This window comes from Mytilus californianus, unplaced genomic scaffold (assembly GCF_021869535.1).
Source record: "Mytilus californianus isolate M0D057914Y unplaced genomic scaffold, xbMytCali1.0.p SCAF_90, whole genome shotgun sequence".
Taxonomy (NCBI): domain Eukaryota; kingdom Metazoa; phylum Mollusca; class Bivalvia; order Mytilida; family Mytilidae; genus Mytilus; species Mytilus californianus.
In genome coordinates, this window is record NW_026262746.1 from 134,481 (window position 1) to 156,292 (window position 21,812).

At 33.8% G+C, this 21,812-nt stretch overlaps 1 long non-coding RNA gene across 1 annotated transcript in view; it reads left to right on the forward strand.

Moving 5' to 3' along the window:
* LOC127717220 (uncharacterized) overlaps positions 1–21,812 on the forward strand; it is a 92,400-nt gene that overhangs the window by 33,884 nt on the left and 36,704 nt on the right. Inside the window, exon 3 of the long non-coding RNA XR_007989147.1 lies at positions 15,001–15,036. This is a non-coding gene — a long non-coding RNA (uncharacterized LOC127717220). The remainder of the gene's footprint in view (positions 1–15,000; positions 15,037–21,812) is intronic.

The window sequence follows — 21,812 nt, forward strand, 5'->3', positions numbered from 1 at the left end:
ACAATGTTGATAGCTCTACCCCTATTTTTGTCATTTTTACTTATTATGTATGTTTCTTTTGTTCACACATTGTTGTCATTATAATGGAATTTTAGACGACTGTCATACAAGTGAGAGGTTTAGCTAGTTATAAAACCAGGTTTAATTCACCATTTTCTACATAAGAAAATGCCTGTACCAAGTCAGGAATATGACAGTTGTTATCCATTCGTTCGATGTGATTGAGCTTTTGAATTTGCAGTTTGATTAGGGACTTTCTATTTTTTTTTACTTTTTAGTTTAACCCGGGTTAGAGTTGAATTTGACACTGTTCTTACATCTTTTTTTTTTTATTAATATTGTATTTATATTGTGTGATAGATAAAACTTATTCGTGCAGTGTATGTTTACTTGTTTTTGTTTAAATATCTTTTTGATTGAGTTAATCCATTTCAATTGATATTTTATAGTTGGGTCCTTTTTTGTTGTCATGTTACATTACTGTCTCAGGTTAGGGTGAAGGTTGGCGCCTGTTAAAACAATTAAACTCGCTGCATTTTTATGGACCTATGCTAAATAAAGGCAATAGTAGTATACCGCTGTTTAATAGCCATAAATCGATTTAACTGAAACAAATCCGGGTCACAAACAAAAACTGAGGGAAACACATCAAGTATAAGAGGAAACAAAACGGAACAACAGAAACACTGAACTGCTTAAATAACAAACGCCAACATATATAGAAACGGACTATGTGATAACAATTGCCATATTCCTAACTTGGTACAGATCTTTTAAAGAAAACATGGTGGGTTGAACCTGGTTTTATGGCTAGTCAGGAGATTGTTGTTCGGTGGTCGTCGTTTGTTGGTGTGATTCATAATTGTTACTCGATTCTCGTTTTTGTTTATAAATTAGCCGTTGGTTTTCCTGTTTGAATGTTTTTACACTAGTCATTTTGGGGTCCATTATAGCTAGCTGTTTGGTTTGAGCCAAGCGTCCGCGTTGAAGGCCGTACTTTAACCTATAATTGTTAACTTTTTATACATTGTGACTTGGATGGAGAGTTGTCTGATTGGCACTCATACCAAAACTTCTTATTTATATTTGGTGGATAGTTGTCTCTATATCACATCTCCTTACTTTCATAGCTTTCCATCATATACATGTATGGGATAGTAAGCTCTGAATTTTAAATTAATGTTACAAAAACAATGAAAACAACACGTGACAAATCCATTCATCTGAAGATTGCTGAAGCGCTTTTTATGATTTACCTTCACCAGGAACGTTGTTAAAAATGCAATAATAATAAATTCAGGAATACCCAGAGTAAATCAATGAAAACCGGAATATGTATACGTACCTCAACACGTGCCTGAAAGAGTTTGAATCTTAGTTTCTAAACATTTTCTTCATTAATGACCGACGAGTTTAAGAGACGTTTTAAATCATGTCTGTACAATTAATTAATTTAATTAATGTTATGCATCTGAGGCAACTTTCTGGATTTACCTTCATCAGGAACACCCAAAATGGACAATTGAAATCCATGGATGTACCTAAATACGTGAAGAGATATATGAACAAAATCACATTTGAATAGTAGCGAAATCCTTTTAAGGTCAACTTTTCTTAAGAGAGTTCCAACATGAGTTTCTTATTTATTTTCAAATGCATCAACAAAACATTTAAGAAAGGTATATTTTTTAACGCATGTCTGTACCGAAGCACTGACAACTGAACTGGTGATACTCTTGGAAACTAGCAGTCCTTCAGCAATGGAATCGATCTTCCTGTAAAAATGAAATAAACACTTTATAAATGCTGTACGTCCGGTGCACTATTCTTGAATGACCTTCATCAGGAACGCTCACAAAGCCTACCATTTTAAAGCCGAGATTGCTTAAATGAACATTTTATGACTAAAATGGAACTAGAAATAATAGCCAGATCCATCTTACATGTCTTAGGCAAACTATGTTCGAAGGTGTTGGAACCTGATTAGCTTCTATATCTTATTTAAAATTTGGCCATAGAAAAGTTTAAGAAATGTATGTTTTTAATTATGGCAGTACCAGTGTAAACGAAAAATTCAGGCGTTATATTCCGCTGATCTACGTATACTACATTGACGCCTGAATGCATCGACAATGAAAAATCTTCAATCAATCATTCGGAATTAGCTCGGGATTAATCTTTCTCGATAAAATGGATTTGATTGCTGATTGGTCACATCTTCTTTAGAGCACCAATAAAAATCCAGCATTTGTGAAGAGTTTTTATCGTCTAAAGAATTCAGGACCTTCCAAGTAGGAGAGATCGAATACGGGGAGGTATTGAATTATTCGGGTTAGTGCCAGTGCACTGATTACTGAGCTGATGTAAGTTACATTCCGCCAGCAGCAAATTCAATCAACATTAAAAACATTAAATAAAGGCTGATGATACCTCGGGGACTAACAGTTCACCAAGAGCGGAATTGATTGGATGCTTAAAATTAATTGAATTTTTCGTGTCTGAAGGACTTCACTGAACTAACCTTCATAAATAAACGCTCAAAGTAAAACAACAAATTATAACCAAGGATGCATAAGTACCTTAGCACATTTATATATATCTTACATCTTACATTCATTTGTAGGATCCTTTACAATAGATAATTCAGCTGATCTGTAACAATTCCATCTTCATGCCTTATATATCATGTACTGTGTTACGACGCTAGATTAAAACTGACGAGGAAAGGTAACACCCGGCCACCGAAAGCTTTATTATTGTAGAGCCTAGGTGGTCGAGTGGTCTAGCGCATCGGGCATAGTGCAAGGCGATTTGGTTTTGATTTTGAACAAAAAATTTGCGAAAGCAAATTTACAGATCTAACATTGTTGGGCTGATGTTTAGACGAATTATATATATATATATAGTGTCTAAGAATAGCAAGAATCAACATTCAATCTATCTAGGCGTGGATCAGTTTGTAAATAAACTGATGCAGTTACTACATTAAATTATATAAGTGCCTAAGAATGTTACTTTAACACACTAATGAGTGTTATAAAATTAGTTGTTATATTCTATATTATTCACGCAATATTTCGCTAAACAAGTTAGCTTCATCAGGCGCGTGCAGCCAACCAGGTAAAAGTTAGAGGATGTAAAGAAATTTTTGCAGCTCAATGTTAAATGTTTAGAAAAATATTTTTGCCGCTTATTGTACATAGCAATTCCTAAATCAAAACAAATAGTTGTTTTAGTTAAATAGAATGAAGTTCAGGATTTTTTTTTTGGTTTTGGGTAGAACTGTTTTTCATCTCTCTCATTAAGTCCATCAGGTTCAAGAGCACGTAACTGATGCATCCAGAACCTTTCTCATTGTTTTCTCCTTTGGGAGTCCCAATTTTGGTTTACCTCAATTATTTGAAAGGTGATATTTTCAAAAGTATGCCCTGTTCTTAAGAGGTGTCTCGTAATTGGACAGTTTCTTCCTTTTGTATAAAAAGACCGGTGATTGTTAAGTCTGATGTTGAATTTAGTTTCTGTTTCACCAACATACTGCAGCTTGCAAGTTCCACAAGTAGAAATATAAATACTATTTTCCGTTTTGCAATTAGATGTAACATAGATGTTGTATCGCTGCTTTGTTACTGTGCTGCTGAAAGAGTGGTCAGCGTTGGCGACTTTACAGTACTTACAATTGGTTCTTCCGCATTGTTTGTAACACCCAATTTTAGAAGTCTCTTGTTTCTTTATTTTAGATGTGACAAGTATGTCTTTGAGATTTTTGGGTCTGCGATAGGCAATAACAGGAGGTGATGGAAAAATTTCTTTTAAGGAAGAGTCATTTTCGATAAGACGCCAGTGCTTGCGGATAGTAGATGAAATATTTGTCAAATCGGGATGGAAGGTGACAACAAACGGAATTCTATCTGCGCGGGTCGTCTTATCTTTGTATTCCATGAAGATAGCTCGATCTTTTTCTTTGGCTTTATCAAAAGCGTCTGTAATATTTTGGTTTTGTATCCTCTAGATTTTAGTTGTTTTTTAGTTGTCCCAAACGATAGTTGAGTTTGGATTCCGAGGAGCAAATTCGCTTTAGTCTGATGGCTTGACTGTAAAGTATGCTCCTGGAGCAGTGTTTCGGGTGACAACTTTTTGGAGAAAGGAACTGGTGTTTATCAGTTTTCTTTGTGTGGAGATCAGTTGTCATGACCCCGTTTTTTACAAATGTGGTGGTGTCGAGAAAAACAATTTTCTCGCTTGAAAATTCAGATGTATATTTAATTGAATGATGGAACTGATTACAATGAACTAAGAAATCTTGTAAATGTTCTGCAGTACCGTTCCATTTCATGTCAATATCATCAATAAAACGGAGCCATGACAAGGGTTTGTATGGCACACTCAAAAGGATGCGTTCTTCAAGATCCCCCATAAAAATTTTGGCAAAAGAAGGTGCCATTTTTGTTCCCATACTAGTTCCGTCAATCTGTAAAAAGTGCTTGTCGTTGAAAATAAAATTGTTATTTTCAAGAACTAGCTTGAGCAATTGAACTAGACAGTCAGTTTGTGGATGTTTATCCTTTCGAGTGTTCCATACTTTTTCACACGCGACTATTCCTTCATCTTTTGGAATATTTGTGTATAAAGAACACACATCTATTGAAACCAAAATTGTGTCATTAGGTAAAGGACTTTAAGAATTCATTTTCTTCAAATAGTCATTGTATCTTGAATATGAGATGGCAGTTGTCTAACATGTGGTCTAAGGTGGTATTCAACAAATTCTGAAATTTTTTCGGTGGGATGGTCATTAGCTGATACTATAGGTCTCCCTGGAATCCCTTCTTTATGGAGTTTTGGAAGTAAGTAAAATCGACCGGCTGTGCAAGTTTCGTCTGGGCGTAGATAATCGTAAGTATCGTCATCAATTTGTTTATTTTTCGTCTGGGCGTAGATAATCGTATGTATCGTCATCAATTTGTTTATCTTTCGTTTGGGCGTAGATAATCGTACGTATCGTCATCAGTTTTTTTATCTTTCGTCTGGGCGTAGATAATCGTACGTATAGTCATCAATTTGTTTATCTTTCGTCTGGGTGTAGATAATCGTACGTATCGTCATCAATTTGTTTATCTTTCGTCTGGGCGTAGAAAATCGTACGTATCGTCATCAATTTGTTTATCTTTCGTCTGGGCGTAGATAATCGTACGTATCGTCATCAATTTGTTTATCTTTCGTCTGGGCGTAGATTATCGTACGTATCGTCATCAATTTGTTTATCTTTCGTCTGGGCGTAGATAATCGTACGTATCGTCATCAATTTGTTTATCTTTCGTCTGGGCGTAGATAATCGTACGTATCGTCATCAAAGCAGTGATAAAACATCTATGTTACATCTAATTGCAAAACGGAAAATAGTATTTATATTCTTACTTGTGGAAGTTGCAAGCTGCAGTATGTTAATGAAACAGAAACGAGAAACCTCTTAAGAACAGGGCATACTTTTGAAAATATCACCTTTCAAATAATTGAGGTAAACCAAAATTGGGACTCCCAAAGGAGAAAACAGAGAGAAGGGTTCTGGATGCATCAGCTACGTACTCTTGAACCTGATGGACTTAATGAGAGAGATGAAAAACAGTTCTACCCAAAACCAAAGGAATAAATCCTGAACTTCATTCTATTTCACCAAAACAACTATTTGTTTTAATTAAAGAATTACTATGTACAATAAGCGGCAAAAATATTTTTCTGGACATTTAACATTGAGCTGCAAGAAATTTGTTTACATCCCCTAACTTTTACCTGGTTGGCTGCACGCACCTGATGAAGCTAATTTGTTTAGCGAAATATTGCGTGAATAATATAAGATATAACAACTAATTTTATAACACTCATTAGTGTGTTAAAGTTACATTCTTAGGCACTTATAGATATATATATAGTCAACGATCTTTCCCACGAGGGCGCTGGATTGTTACGAGGAACGATACATGTACACAATAAATAAATTATATAAAAGTCTGAAAGGTGTACAAAACAACACCAATAACTAAAAAAGAAAACTATAAATGTAATTATTTATAAATATTTCGGATAACAGATATCCTTCATCAGTATGATTATGATCATGGATGTCAAATGAATCATATCAATCTACTTTGATTAAACTATAACAATCTTAAAATTTAATCAATAAAACAGTTAAACCGAACATCATAGTTTAGACTCTTGTACAATTCTAAAAAAATTAAACATGACATAGGTTATATAGCTATTTACAACAGAGACTGCAAAGATATGCTTCAAATAAAAATAGTAATGTGCGATATGAACTGGCACAATTCTAAAATCGAAAAGGTGACGACAGTAACGATGTTACAAGAACGATTGCGTGAATAAACATTCCAAATAAACAGCACTGACCGATCTAAGTTTGTAAATATTTCAAATTTGACAACGGTAGAGTAATTACAACAGAGGCTGCGTATTTAAACATCCCAAATAAGTAGCAGTTAAAAAATATAATAATAAATTTCGACTAAGGTTAAACAGTTGAACGTGAATGGATACTTTTACATCCCTCCAAAATGAATAGAACCAAGCAATTGAAACTGATATATTTACAAAAATTTTAAGAGTTGACTTCCATCTTCGACAACATGTTGAAGACTTACCATTTCACATCAAAGATACTACCGATTATCTTAGAAAAATGCAGGCCTTAAATCCACTTCCATCCGACACGACACTTGTCTCTATGGACGTCAGCTCCCTCTACACGAATATTCCACATGCAGATGGCATTGATGCATGTGAAGAAGTTTGGAATTCCCGACCAGTGAAATATCCATCTACTGAATGCCTGGTCGAAATGCTCACGCTGGTACTAAAAAACAACAACTTAACTTTTGGTGGAGATCATTATCTGCAAGTTAATGGAACTGCTATGGGCACCACAATGGCTCCATTATATGCCAACAAATTTATGGGCAAATAAGAAAAACAACTCCTTGAATCTTGATCGAAAAACCGCTTTCCTGGTTTAGATTTATAGATGATGTGGATATGAAATGGAATAAAAGTGACGAGGACTTAGATACATTCATCATTCATGCCAACAACATACTTCCAAGTATCAAATTTACTCATGAGAAATCTAAATCCAAAATTACCTTCCTCGATACCTCCAGCTCGCTCACAGATGGCATCATATCCACTGATCTATATTCTAAGCCTACTGACACTCACCAATATCAGTCCCCTAAAAGTTGCCATCCTGCTTACTGTACTGAGAGCAACCCGCTTGAAGAGAAGGGGCTACAAACACAGAACTATCCAAAAAGGTTTTCAGAAAGCGGAAACTATTCCAAGGAGTAAACTGTTAGAATACAAATATAAAAATTAAATTAAAAGGACTCCATGTGTTCTTACTTACCACCCATCTCTCAAAAAACAGCTTTGGTATCATTCGTGAGCATTGGAAAACAATTGAAAAGAATTCCAAACTATCCAAGATTTTTCCCGAGCCTCCAATGATAGCTTTTAGGCAACCCAATAGTTTGCGGAACCTGCTGGTGCGGGCTGAAGAGTCTGATAATAGAAGTTCTTCTGAAGAAAGTCGTTCGTGTGATGAAAAACGCTCCAAATGCTGCCTACAGATGCATCACTCATCACCTTTTCACAGTAAGGCAACCAAAAATAACTATAGAATATTTTGCAATGTTACCTGCAAAAGTATGAATGCTATTTACATTCTAGAATGTTCGGTTTGTGGCCTCCAATATGTTGGTGAGTCAAAGCAGCCTTTCCACAAACTCCTCAATGGCCATAGGAGTGATATCTCTAAGAAGCCACTTCTCCCAGCTTCTCAGCATTTCAGACAGTCTGGTCACAAACTTGATGAATTTAACCGCATGAAAATCCTAGTGATTGACCAAAATATTCACTGGAGTGATGCCCAGCGACAGGTTCGGGAAAGTTTTCGGATAAAGAAACTAAATGTACATCATCCAAACGGCTTCAATAAAAAATACTAAGTTTTATTTTTCAATCATTTTGGGATGTAAATATACACAGTCACGTATATTTGAGTATCGAGTTTTGTTTTATATTATGATGTTCAGGATTTTAGATTAAATCAATAGACCAAGACTTACCTGTATTACTGAGCTATTTTTATACATACAATCAGTATTGTTAAAATCATTGACACTGAAGAAGGCTACTTGTTAAGCCGAAATATTTGTCAACACGATTTAATAACAACATTCGTATAATACCATCTTATATTAGTATCGTTGTGCAAATTTCTAGACTTATATATATATATAAGTGCCTATAAATAGCAACACATAACATACGAATCTATTTGAGTGTGGATTAATCAGTACAAAGATTAATTCAATTACACAAATGAAATTATAAATTGCCTAACAATGTAATTTTAACACACTATTGCGTATGTAAATATTAGAATGTTTAAAATATTTACAACGCGATAAAAGATAAACGCAATATTTCGCTAGACAAACTAGCTACATCAAGCGTGCATCTATTCAGGTGAAATCGGATGTAGATAAGAAACTTATGCGGCTCACTGTACATACATTTAGCTGTCTTGTAAAGAATTCCAAATTTGGATCAAGTTCAAGATTATTTACAAAATTGGTGGTTGAAGTTTACAACGTCCATTGGCCAACATCACAGGATAAAAAGGACGATGCTGTGTACTAAGTTATTCTTTTATTCTTTATTATCGTCCTTTGTATCCTGTATATATATGATCCGTTCATCCTATTTGAACTCTTCAAAATTCAAGAGTCTATCCTAAATTGAGGTAAATTTTATGGCCTTCCAAATACCGTCTCGATTCCTAACATCACTGAAGAGACATTGATTGTCAAAATCCGGATATGGTGTACTAATTTTTGCACCTTTTGTTTGCGGTACACCATCTTTTCCGCAAGTTTATTGTTTTCTGTTTGGTATTTGATTAATAGTTAAGATCCATTTTGTTACATCTAGTGATCCGTTTATTTGACAATCGCCTTTGGCAGTCAGCAGGGTTTAGGAACATCCGTTGTTCGTCCTGCTAATGAAATGCGTTGTGTTAAAATATACTTTTTCACTTTTTTGGTCTTTTGGAAAATGTTGTTTGTGCTGTATTTAGACCCCTCTACCAAGAAATTTGTTTTGCATGCACACGTATAAAAATTGCAGTTTTTATCTAACGCAATCATCGGTTTGAACGTTGTTTTCAATTTAGTCTTGTGTATATTTTTTCGTTTGGGCTTGTATTATATTTGCCTTTGGGTTTATATGATCCGTTCATCCTATTTGAACTCTTTAATATTCAAGAGTCTATCCTAAATTGAGGTAAAGTATATGTCCTTCGAAATACCGTTTCGATTCCTAATATCACTGAAGAGACATTAATTGTCGATATCCGGATATGGTGTACTAATTTTTGCACCTTTTGTTTGCGGTACACCATCTTTTCTGCTAGTTTATTGTTTTCTGTTTGGTATTTAATAAATAGTTAAGATCCATTTTGTAACATCTATTGATCCGTTTATTTGGCAAGCGCCAATGGCAATCAGCAGGGTTTAAGAACATCCGTTGTTGGTCCTGCTAGTCAAATGCGTTTTGTAAAAATATACTTTTTCACTGTTTTGGTCTTTTGGAAAATGTTGAATGTGCTGTATTTAGACCCTTCTACCAAGAAATTTGTTTTGCATGCACACGTATAAAAATTGCGTTTTTTTTTCCAACGCAATCATAGGTTTGAACGTTGTTTTCAATTTAGTCTTATTTATATTTTTTCGTTTGGGCTTGTACTATATTTGCCTTTGGGTTTATATGATCCGTTCATCCTATTTGGACTCTTCAACATTCAAGAGTCTATCCTAGATTGAGGTAAATTATATGGCCTTCCAAACACAGTCTCGATTCCTAACAACACTGAAGAGACATTAATTGTCAAAATCCGGAGATGGTGTACAAATTTTTGCACCTTTTGTTTGCGGTATATCATCTTTTCCGCAAGTTTATTGTTTTCTGTTTGGTATTTAATTAATAGTTAAGATCCATTTTGTAACATCTAGTGATCCGTTTATTTGGCAATCGCCAATGGCAGTCAGCAGGGTTTAAGAACATCCGTTGTTCGTCCTGCTAGTCAAATGCGTTTTGTTAAAATATACTTTTCACTTTTTTGGTCTTTTGGAAAATGTTGTTTGTGCTGTATTTAGACCCTTCTACTAAGAAATTTGTTTTGCATGCAGACGTATAAAAATTGCGTTTTTTTTTCAACGCAATCATAGGTTTGAACGTTGTTTCCAATTTAGTCTTGTTTATATTTTTTCGTTTGGACTTGTATTATATTTGCCTTTGGGTTTATATGATCCGTTCATCCTATTTCGACTCTTCAAAATTCAAGAGTCTATCCTTAATTGAGGTAAATTATATGACCTTCCAAATACCGTTTCGATTCCTATCATCTCTGAAGAGACATTAATTGTAATGGTATTTAATTAATAATTAAGATCCGCTTTGTTACATCTGGTGATCTGTTTATTTGGCAATCGCCATGGCAGTCAGCAGGGTTTAAGAGCATCCGTTGTTCGACCTGCTAGGCAAATGAGTTTTGTTAAAATACACCTTTTTTTTTTTAACTTTTTTGGTCTTTTGTGAAACGTTGTTTGTGCTATATTGTTAGACCCATCTTCCAAGAAATTTGTTTTGCATGCACACTTACATCAAATTTATTCGTTCAGTGTATGTTCACTTGTGTTAATATGTCTTTTGATTGAGTTAAGCCATTTCAATTGATATTTTATAGTAAGTCTTTGTATGTTGTGATGTTACACTATTGTTCCAGGTAAGGGTGAAGATTGGTACCTATTAAAACGTTTAAACCGGCTGCATTTGTTTGCACCTGTCCTAAGTCAAGACTCTGATGTTCAGTGGTTCTCGTTTGTTGATGTGGTTCATAAGAGTTTCTCGTTTTTTTGTATAGATTAGACAGTTGTTTTTTTCTGTTTGAATGGTTTTACCTAGTCATTTTTGGGGCCCTTTATATCTTGCTGTTCGATGTGAGCCAAGGCTCCTTGTTGAAGACCGTACTTTGATCTAAAGTGGTTTACTTTTACAAATTGTGACTTGGATGGAGAGTTATATCATTGGCACTCATACCACATCTTCGTATATCTATATGCACGCATACAAATTGCGGTTTTTATCCAACGCAATCATAGGTTTGAACGTTGTTTTCGGTTTAGTCTTGGCTATAGCCAAATCCATATGTGGGATTAAAGTATGAATTTCACAGAAATAATCTATATGAAAATAAATTCAAATAATATTGTCTTTACATGTAAATCGTATTACTACGAATGTCTTGTAAAAGAATTAGAAATAAATGAGCACTCAGGTAATCCCACATACAAAGACATATCATTTGACAAGGATGAGATTTTAGCAAATCATAAGTCCTTCATGGCTTCAATGAACACTACATTGAACACCAAATCGGAGGACTTACCTTGTTTGTATTGGATACCTAAGCTTCACAAAATTCCTTACAAACAACGGTACATTGCCGGCTCATCTGCATGTTCAACTAAAGAATTGTCCATTAGATTGACTAAAATTCTGTCCGCAGTGAAAGAGAGTCTTCAGAAATACTGTGAAACTGTTTACTCGCGTAGTGGTATTAACCACATGTGGATTCTTAAAAATTCGAAAGAAGTTCTAGATAATTTTAAATCTCGGTCTTTTTTTGAAATTCATTCTATCAAAACTTTTGATTTTTCAACCCTGTATACCACCATTCCCCATGTGAAATTGAAAAATCGCCTTAAAGAAATAATCCGCAATGCCTTTTATCATAAAAATGGTAGCATACGCTATAAATTTATTACTTTGGGATATCATAAGGCATATTTTGTTAATAGTGAACAAAAGAGTAAAACATGCTACGGAGAAGAACAAGTGATCAGTATGCTGGAATTTCTTATCGACAACATATTTGTTGAATTTGGAGGTAGACCTTTTCAACAAATTGTCGGCATTCCTATGGGAACGAACTGTGCGCCTCTTCTTGTCGACCTCTTCTTATTTTCATATGAATCGGAGTTCCTTCAGACACTTGTCAAAAACAAGAAGATCAAAGAAGCCAGACTATTTAATTTCACTTTCATATATATTGATAATGTTCTTTCCATTAACAATCCGAACTTTTCTGATTGGGTTCCATTAGTATATCCCCCAGAACTAGAAATTAAAGAAACAACAGACACGGCTTCCTCCGCCTCATTTTTAGACTTATATCTCGAATTTGACATACACAGTCATCTCAGTACTAGAATCTATGACAAACGAGACGATTTTAATTTTAAGATTATAAATTTCCCCCACCTTAGTAGCAATATACCAACTTCAGCTGCACATGGGATGTATATTTCCCAACTTATTCGATATTCAAGAGCTTGCAGCTCCTACTCAGACTTTTTAAAACGTCACCAGTGTCTGAGCAGAAAGTTGATGAACCACGGGTATGTCAAAGAACGTCTCTTCCTTTTTCTAAAAAAGTTCATCGGAAGGTACCAAGACCTTGTTGATAAATATTCCGTATCAACTTCACAAATAATACATGATGGTCTTGAAGTATAGATTCTGCGTACTTACGTTGTTTATCATCTTAACAACGTGTTATATTGTTCTTTCATTTGTCTTTGTTCTATTATTTATATTACTTTTACTGTTTGGTTTGTTTTCTGTGATATCCATTTGACGTGGCTCGATACTTATACATCCCGTCAATGTGTTTGTATTATCTTTCATTTTTGCTGGTGTGTTTTGTATATGCGACTTTTTGTGTTTCTGTGGTTCTTATACCGTGACTCTGTACTTTTAAAGATCCCGTCATTATGTTATTGTTCTATTATATGTCATTATGTTATTGTTCTATTATAAATTTGAAAATACTTTGAACGACAAACGACAAATTTATTTTACTCGCGTAGTGGTATTAACCATATGTGGATTCTTAAAAATTCTAAAGAACTTCTGGACAATTTTAAATCTCGGTCTATTTCTGAAATTAATTCTAACATAACTTTTGATTTTTTAACCCTGTATACCAACATTCCCCATGTGAAATTATAAAAATTGTTTTGAATAAACATTGAACGACAAAATTTCTTATGTGACGTTTCCCTTTTCTGACGTCAGACACGTGAAGCAATGAATGTGGTTTTTAATTTGATAGATGCTTTTGTTCTTTTTTGTAAATGATTGTTTGTTTTGATATTGTAACACAGTGATGACTGCTGTACCCATATTTTGACTATTTTATTTATTATGTCTGTTTTGTTCACGCATCGTTGTGAATATAACGAAATTTGATGAGACTATCGTACAAGTGAGAGGTTTAGCGCTATAAAACCAGGTTCAATCCACCATTTTCTACATCGGAAATGCCTGTACCAAGTCAGGAATACGACAGTTGTTATCCCTTCGTTTGATGTGTTTAAGCTCTTGATTTTGCCACTTGATTAGGATTTATATCTAGAAATTGACTATGAGGGTCGGTTGAAAACAAAACTTTACGACAAAAGAGATGATTTCAGCTTCCAAATAGTGAAGCATTGGGAAGCTGAAATCATCACTTCGTAAATTTTACGGACGCCATCACGAGTTGGTTGACCGTTATGGAATATCTGTTATATAAATGATATCGGATATGTTCCTTATGTCGTAACTACAATCCCGTTCCCTTTTCACGAATGTGATCTACCGAATTAAACTTTTAACCTTTATTTGTGACATTTTTACCTATTGTGTCTGTTTGTTTTGTTCACGCATCATTAGCAATATTATTAAAATTTGATGCGACTGTCGTACAAGTGAGAGGTTTGGCGCTATAAAACCAGGTTCAATCCACCATTTTCTACATTTGAAAATGCCTGTAACAAGTCAGGAATATGACAGTTGTTGTCCATTCGTTTGATGTGTTTTGTCATTTGATTTTGCCATGTGATTAGGGACTTTCCGATTGAATTTTCCTCGGAGTTCAGTATTTTTGTGATTTTACTTTTTTTCCACATACCATACATTTGTTGTGTATCATTTTTTTCCTATAGAATGCTATATTTGATATGACATATGTTAGAGCTAGTGACGTTCTTAGATATAATATACACTTTTATGTTTTTGTTTTGAATGAATCATGTATCTGCTATGGAAAAATATAACTTTCAAAAAGTCTCCCCTCTTTTTTCTAAAAAAGTATATAAAAAATAAAAAAATAATACAGAAACACCTCAATATTCGGAATAAATCAATGCCCGTTAGAATAGATATTTCATATACCTCATACATTTTATCATATCAACATGCCATGTAAATTTCTAAGTCCTAAGACATCAATGAGAGGCTACTGGTTTCTATCAAATCTACACAGAATACACAGAAAAGTTGTTAAAAAGACAGTCCTCTCGTTATTTAAATGCACACTTTCAACAGGTGTACTTACAAAAATTAAGCACTACATAGGATAGACGTGATTTCATCAACAATGTTAATGTACGTTATTTTCATTCATCTATAGTATAGCACTTTTGTATTTCGACTGAACGGTGTAAAAACCTTGTCTACAGTGTTATGCATCTGTTTCTTTCGATGTCATGTCAAGCATTAAAACGTCGTATTGTGTAAACATAAATATATGGATTCTCCACTTTACATGAATGACATATTATGATTAAGATTATCTATATTGTTGATTTTAATAAGGCTTGCCTAGTACATGCATCATTTGAATAAATGACATTTGAAATAGTGACGAAACTTATTAAACTGACCAGCCTAGAATCAAACTATTCCAACCTTATTACATTTCAGTTAACAAAAAATTGTTGCAATGTATGCATTAACAATACTCTGTACGAGAACGGAAAAGAGGAGACAATCTAAGTACTGTCTCTTTTTGCACAATTATATATTTTTTTTTTTCAGTGATATTAAACCACCCACCGTGCAAGTCCGAAAAGGGTGAGTGTAATATATCATTCAAGGCGTGTTTCAAAAATATTTTTCTAAAAACAAAATCCTTTGAGGTTATCAATAAACTGGAAAATTCAAACTATGTAGGTTTTTTTCATCGTAAATGCAATAATTACTTTAGAAGTTTAAATCATTGTGTAGTATCGTGTAGAATTTAATGTTCATATGTTTCCAAAGTCAAACTATTTAAGAAATAATTTATATCACATGAAAGAGGGACGAAAGATACCAGAGGGACAGTCAAACTCATAGATCGAAAACAAACTGACAAAGCCATGGCCAAAAATAAAAAGACAAACAGACAAATAATAGTACAGATGACACAACATAGAAAACTAAAGACTAAGCAACACGAACCCAACCAAAAACTGGGGGTGATCTCAGGTGCTCCGGAAGGGCAAACAGATCCTGCTCCACATGTGGCACCCGTCGTGTTGCTTATGTTATTACAAATCCGGTAAATAGTCTAATTCGGTAAGTCACATTCGTGAAAAGGGAAGGGTATTGTAGTTTCGACATAAGGAACATATCCGATATCATCTGTAAACAGTTATTCCATAACAGTGAACCAACTCGTGATGGCGTCCGTAAAATTTACGAAGGGATGATTTCAACTTCACCATTTGGAACTCTTGGCTTAATAGCTTCCTTGTGAGCAGCTTGTGTGTTCCTCTATCAAGGAAATCATGATAGGAAACACAAGCCCGGGAATATCGTATCATTTGGGAGATATACACTCCGTATGCAAGCGCTGCATAGTCACCAAATTTTGTATTATTTAGTGAGAGAACATCTATATAGCGGAACGTAGAGTTAAAGGATATTGCTAAAGATGTATTGAAATATTTCAAATATAGTTTTAAATGAATAAACGGCTGAATATCAAGATACATTTCTAGTTAAAAGATGAACACGTGCCTGTTTGTCTATTTGTCAAGTTTTTAGTGAATCTATATAACAGTACACCATGTAGTACTAGTCTGAAAGTAACGTGCAGCTTAACAGAGAATATACATGCATAATGAAGAAATGCTTATTTCTATTTGTTTGTCACTAAAAGTGAAATCATTTTCATTAACATTTGATATAACAACCTTTTTATACTATCTTACTTCTGCGATGGTAAAGGATAATATAATAAAACTAGAAAAACAAATACTGTTATTTTTTAAGCATTATGTGATGATCCTCATGCAGAGTTATCGGATACGGACACTTTTCACATCTACAAATGATCGAAAGCTTTTAGTTACATTTTTGAATCAATGGGTATAACACTGTTATACTACTGTTGCCTTTATTTATAACAAATTTTGTCAATCCTCTTATACACTAGTAACGGTTAACTACTTAAACGGTCATTTTAAAATAAAACAGCTCTTAAATGTTTGCATTTTGCAAAAAAAAAACATGTCAAGACCTTTTTCGGTCGTTCAGTACATAGTCAGTACACTGTCTACCGGTTGCGATTAAGAAAAGGACAGTACTGGTTCAGGTAATCAAGAATTGAACGCTTTTAGTTTGATTCAGTAGCACCAAGACCGTTTTCGTTTAAATCAGTACATCGGGAAGATAGTTGTGAGGTAAATTTCAGTAGCGAAGTGCCAGGTAAATCTATCAATTTTGACATACAATTGTTTGTGCAGATGTTTAGGATTGTCTCCCTTTTTTGGAGCTTGGTCTATAATTTTCACTACACTGGTTGATTTCTCAATGATATTCATTTCTTTCCGTGAAAAATACTTCTGCTTTGTTTCATTGTCCGACATAAACTATATTTGACAGTCAAATGATTATACATCATAATGAAAATGTGTTAGGAGTTGCTTACAAATGTTTACCTAGCTTTAACGACGAAAGTGACTATTGACAAAATGCAAACCTTGAAACTTACAATCCCCCTGCTTCCAGAAAAGTTGAGTTTCTACAATTGTATGACTTTATAGATTTTGTTGAATAAATCGCACGAATCAAATATACTTAGTTATTGTATATATCAAGTTTCATAATAACTGTATGACACTTGGATTTATGAGAAATCAGTTCATTCATTCACTCTGCAATTTATATTTGTTTTATGTTTATTTGAATCCATGATCAGTTAGTATAAAAAACCTGTTGAATGTGACACATTAAATTAACACCATTTAATATTGCAAATAAGTTATAAAAACATCAACTTGATTTATATATTTAACCTATATAAATCTTCGCAAAAATCTACTTTGACATATAGAAGATTAATTTATATTATCAAAATCGTACAAGACATTTGTTTACAACTTGTATATATAAAAATATAATATAAAGAGGAAAGTCGACATTATCCCCATGCACCCACACCATTGGACACATCACCTGGACATGTGTTGTTATTTTTGATATTATAAAGATTAGACTCTAATATAGCAAGCAACACATCACACATTTACATTAACCAAAACATTTTACAATTAGTCTTTATATTAATATCATTTTCGTATTTTTTTAATGGTTTTTGTGCATGGAAGGGGATAACATTTTACGATCTGAAGCAGTATGGAAATCCATTGAATAGTTAGCTAATGGTTTATTTGGTTGATTTTCAATTGAATTAAACAAGGGACAACTCATTTACAAATGGAAGCTGATCAATCTACAAATAATGCACCTTACATCGTAATCAAGGGTCTTTTATAAATTTTCGTGTAAACTTAAAGAATCATCATTCAAAACAATATTTAAAATTCAGCAATTTCTTTTTGCAGCAATTAAAAGACTTCAATTTTTTATGATTCGGAATGTATAAGGAATAGAAATTATATCTGTTAATAAAAAGAGACAACAACCCGACCACTGAGCAGAAAACAGCCCAAGGCCACCAATGGGTCTTCAACACTGCGAGAAAATAACGCACCCGGAGACGGGCTTCGGCTGGCTACTAAAAATAAATGTGTACAACCAGTTGTTGGCATGATACGGGTTATGTTCTTCTCATATATTTTATGATGGTATAATACTAAACCCCTAACGCGAGGTATTGTGCTTGATTTTCATATGATGAAGACATAATCTTTCAATCAGTTTAATTGAGGTCTGGAGCTGGCATGTCAGTAACTGCTAGTAGTCTTTTTTTAATTTATGTATCATTGTCATTTTGCTTAGTTTCTTTTGTTACTTATTCTGACATTGGACTCGGACTTCTTTGTAATTGAGTTTTACAGTGCGTATTGCTGTGTGTTTCTTTATTTTACATTGGCTAAAGGTATAGGGAGAGGGTTGAGATCTCTCAAAACATCTTTATCCCCGCAGCATTTTTGCGCCTGTCCCAAGTCAGGAGCCTCTGGCCTTTGTTAGTCTGGTATGTTTTTTAATTTTAGTTCATTTATATATTATGGAGTTTAGTATGACGTCCATTTTCACTGAATTAGTACACATTTTTATTTAGGGGCCAGCTGAGGCCCACCTCCGGGTGCGGGATTTTCTCGCTGAGTTGAAGACCCATTGGTGGCCTTCGGCTGTTATCTGCTCTTTGGTCGAGTTGTTGTCTCTTTGACATATTCCATATTTCCATTCTCAATTCTAAGTTCACAAACTCCGAAACATCTAAAGGATCTAAAATTGAAAAAAACCTTACAAAACTTACAAAGGCCAGAGGCTCCTTCCTGACTTGGGACAGGCGCAAACATGCGGCGGGATTAAACATGTTTAATAAGATAACAACCCTCTCCCTATACCTCTAGCCATATAAAATAAACAAAGCATTACGAACAGTAAAACTCAGCTCAAAAGCAGTCCGATGTTAGAATAGGTAACAAAAGAAACTAAGCAAAATGACAATGATACATAAATTAACAAAGGAATACTAGCAGTTACTGATATACCAGATCCAGACATCAATTTAACTGATAAAAAGATTATGTCTTCATCATAAGAAAATCAAGCACAATCCCTCCCGTTAGGGGTTAAGTATCATATCATCATAATATATATGAGAAGAACATAACCCGTATCATGCCAACAACTGGTTTAAGAACACATGTGTTTATTCCGATGCAAAGACCCTATGAGTGAATGCATATTGATTCCAAAATATGCCATCTTTAATGACGTGACAACAGTATCGTAACTATATCCTTTCTTAATAAGTCTGTTCAAAGGTTTGATTAGCTTTGAGATGAATGACGACAATTTTGTGCTTTGTATAGAATATTACCATAAAAGATTGGATGTAAAATACCTGAACGGATAAGATGTTTGCATGTTGATTTATATTTACGAATGATGTCCCTGTACTGATGATAAAATTTAGTAAATGTTTTAACTAGTTCGTGATATCGAAAACCCTGCTGTAATAATTTTCAGTAATGCAGAGATTTCTTCGTTAAAAAAAAAAAAAAAACGTTGTTACATACACGAGCGAATAGAACAAGTTAAGATATATAAACACCATACGAATGTGACAAGGGAACGTCACCATCTGAAAATTGATAATTAACAATAGGAAATGAAATCATCTCTTTTATCGTAAATTTTGGTGTTAAGCTTTCCGTTAAAGATATATATATCAAGATCCAGGCAGTGTTCGTTGTTAGTATTTGCTTTATTTAAAGTCAGTTCTTCAGGATAAATCTCCGACAAACTGAAGTAGATATTATGGAGAGCCAGCCAATATATAGAAAACATATATAAAAGTGTTATTAATTTTTTGTATAAGGTGTTGTTATGATGGGTCTTTGCCGATTTAGTCATAAATTGTAACTCATAACAATACAGAAACAGATACACAATAAGTGGTGCACAGTAAATACCAATTGGAATTCCGATAATTCTCCATAGAGAAAAAAAATGTTATCTAATAAAAATTCACGTGCAGTTATCGTATCAAAGCAGGTCCAATTGACATAGTTCTTTTGTTTGCTGTTACTTAGATTTTATTCAGTTAACTAGTGAAATATTTGCCGCTGTCAACCGATATATAATTTTTAACTGTGACTTCAAATACTATTTTTGTCTTCTGCAGACTGTATTGGTTTTTTTTTTAATTTTGCTTTAAATGTAAAAAAATATTTCATATATGCAAGTACATGATAAACCCTTTTGATTATACGACAAATTCTGAACGGCCGATAGTATGATTGTAGACTACGGGAAAGTTCTAACCAATACTATCCTAGACGACTTTGTCAAGTTTTTTTAAGCTTGACAATGACAAAAATGAGTTTTGATATATAGTGTGAATTATGAAGTTAACTCTTTAAGACTACATCAAAAGTGTCAAATAAAATAATCCTTTGTTTTTTAGTTTGTATTAATGCTGTCTAATTAATAAAGTATAACCTGGTTTTATGATGACTTGGAGATGGTGATAACAATCTAAAAAATACTATTCTAGGATAAACAAATTTGCCACCCTTTCTTTTTTTTCTTTTTGGTTTTACCTCATTTAAATATCAATTAGATAATGATAACAGATTCGAAATCACCAATAGTAAGCATGCAATTCATCAGGTACTTCCAACGAAATTTTGACACTCCAAAAGTAATATGCTCCACTGTTTTCAAAGGCATTATTTGAACAATTTATTACCAGGTTATTTGATTGTACTAAGTGTACTTGTAAGTAGAATAGACAGTTTAATATTGGAACAATGGCTTGATAGGAAAAAACGAGCTATTATAGTTTTTATCAGGAGTCTTTACTTTATCCAAATTATAATCATTAAAATGAAGTCACTGTCAGATTAACCATGCCAGACAGATGATTTCCACCTTACAATCATTGCATACCGCAAATGTAGTGCCTTATAGCATCTGAAAAATAGACCAAACCACAAAAACTAAACGCTGTTCAATAAACCATGACATTGAGGTCAAGGTCTGATGACACCTGTCAATCGAACATACATCTTACAATAAATTCCATACACCAAATATAGTTGATCTACTGATTATAATATCTGAGAAACAGACTTGACCACTAAACTTTCACCTTAATCACTGATCTATGAAATGATGTCAAGGTCATGTGAACCCTGCCTGACAGACATGTTGATCTTGCAAGGAACCCATTCTCCAAATATAGTTATCCTATTTATAGTATTTCACCTTTCAAAAACAATTTTGTCTCCAGCAGTAACTGAACCATAAAAATGAGGTCAATTGAAATGAACATAAGATAGACGGAAACTTCTTTCAATATTAACTGTCTGCATAAAAGATAAGAAGCATCCAGGCCTTTTAGCTTCTAAAACGTAAAGCTTTATACAAATAGTTTACGCTGTCACCGCTGCATATTTCCTGCATACTGCATAGTCGCAGGCGAGACAATAAATTGATACTTTGAAGTATTGTTTAAAATGCTTGACCAGTATTAAATGCCAGTTTGACAATAAACAGAAATTTAAACTATTACTTATATACATTCAGACTTTGAATACATCAAGCAGTCAATTGACACTAAACAATAGTGACGAACCGTGAGAGGCCCTCGTGGGTAGTCAAGGTCGTTTAACACTCACCAGTGGTAGTTTAAACAATTGCAATGTCATCATTAACTCCAGATGTGATGAACTATAAATGTCACTGAAACTAGGAATTCTCATTATCCATATTTTAAATGAATAATTATCCAAGGTATTCATGAATTCAGGTATGATGCGTATTAATATTCACTGAAATTTCTTGACATGCTTGATAACGACAAAGTATAAAATTCTGAATGATAGTGTCTTTTAAGGTGTTACTTTATTTTATAGTGTTACTGTTAAATTGAGGCTTACATG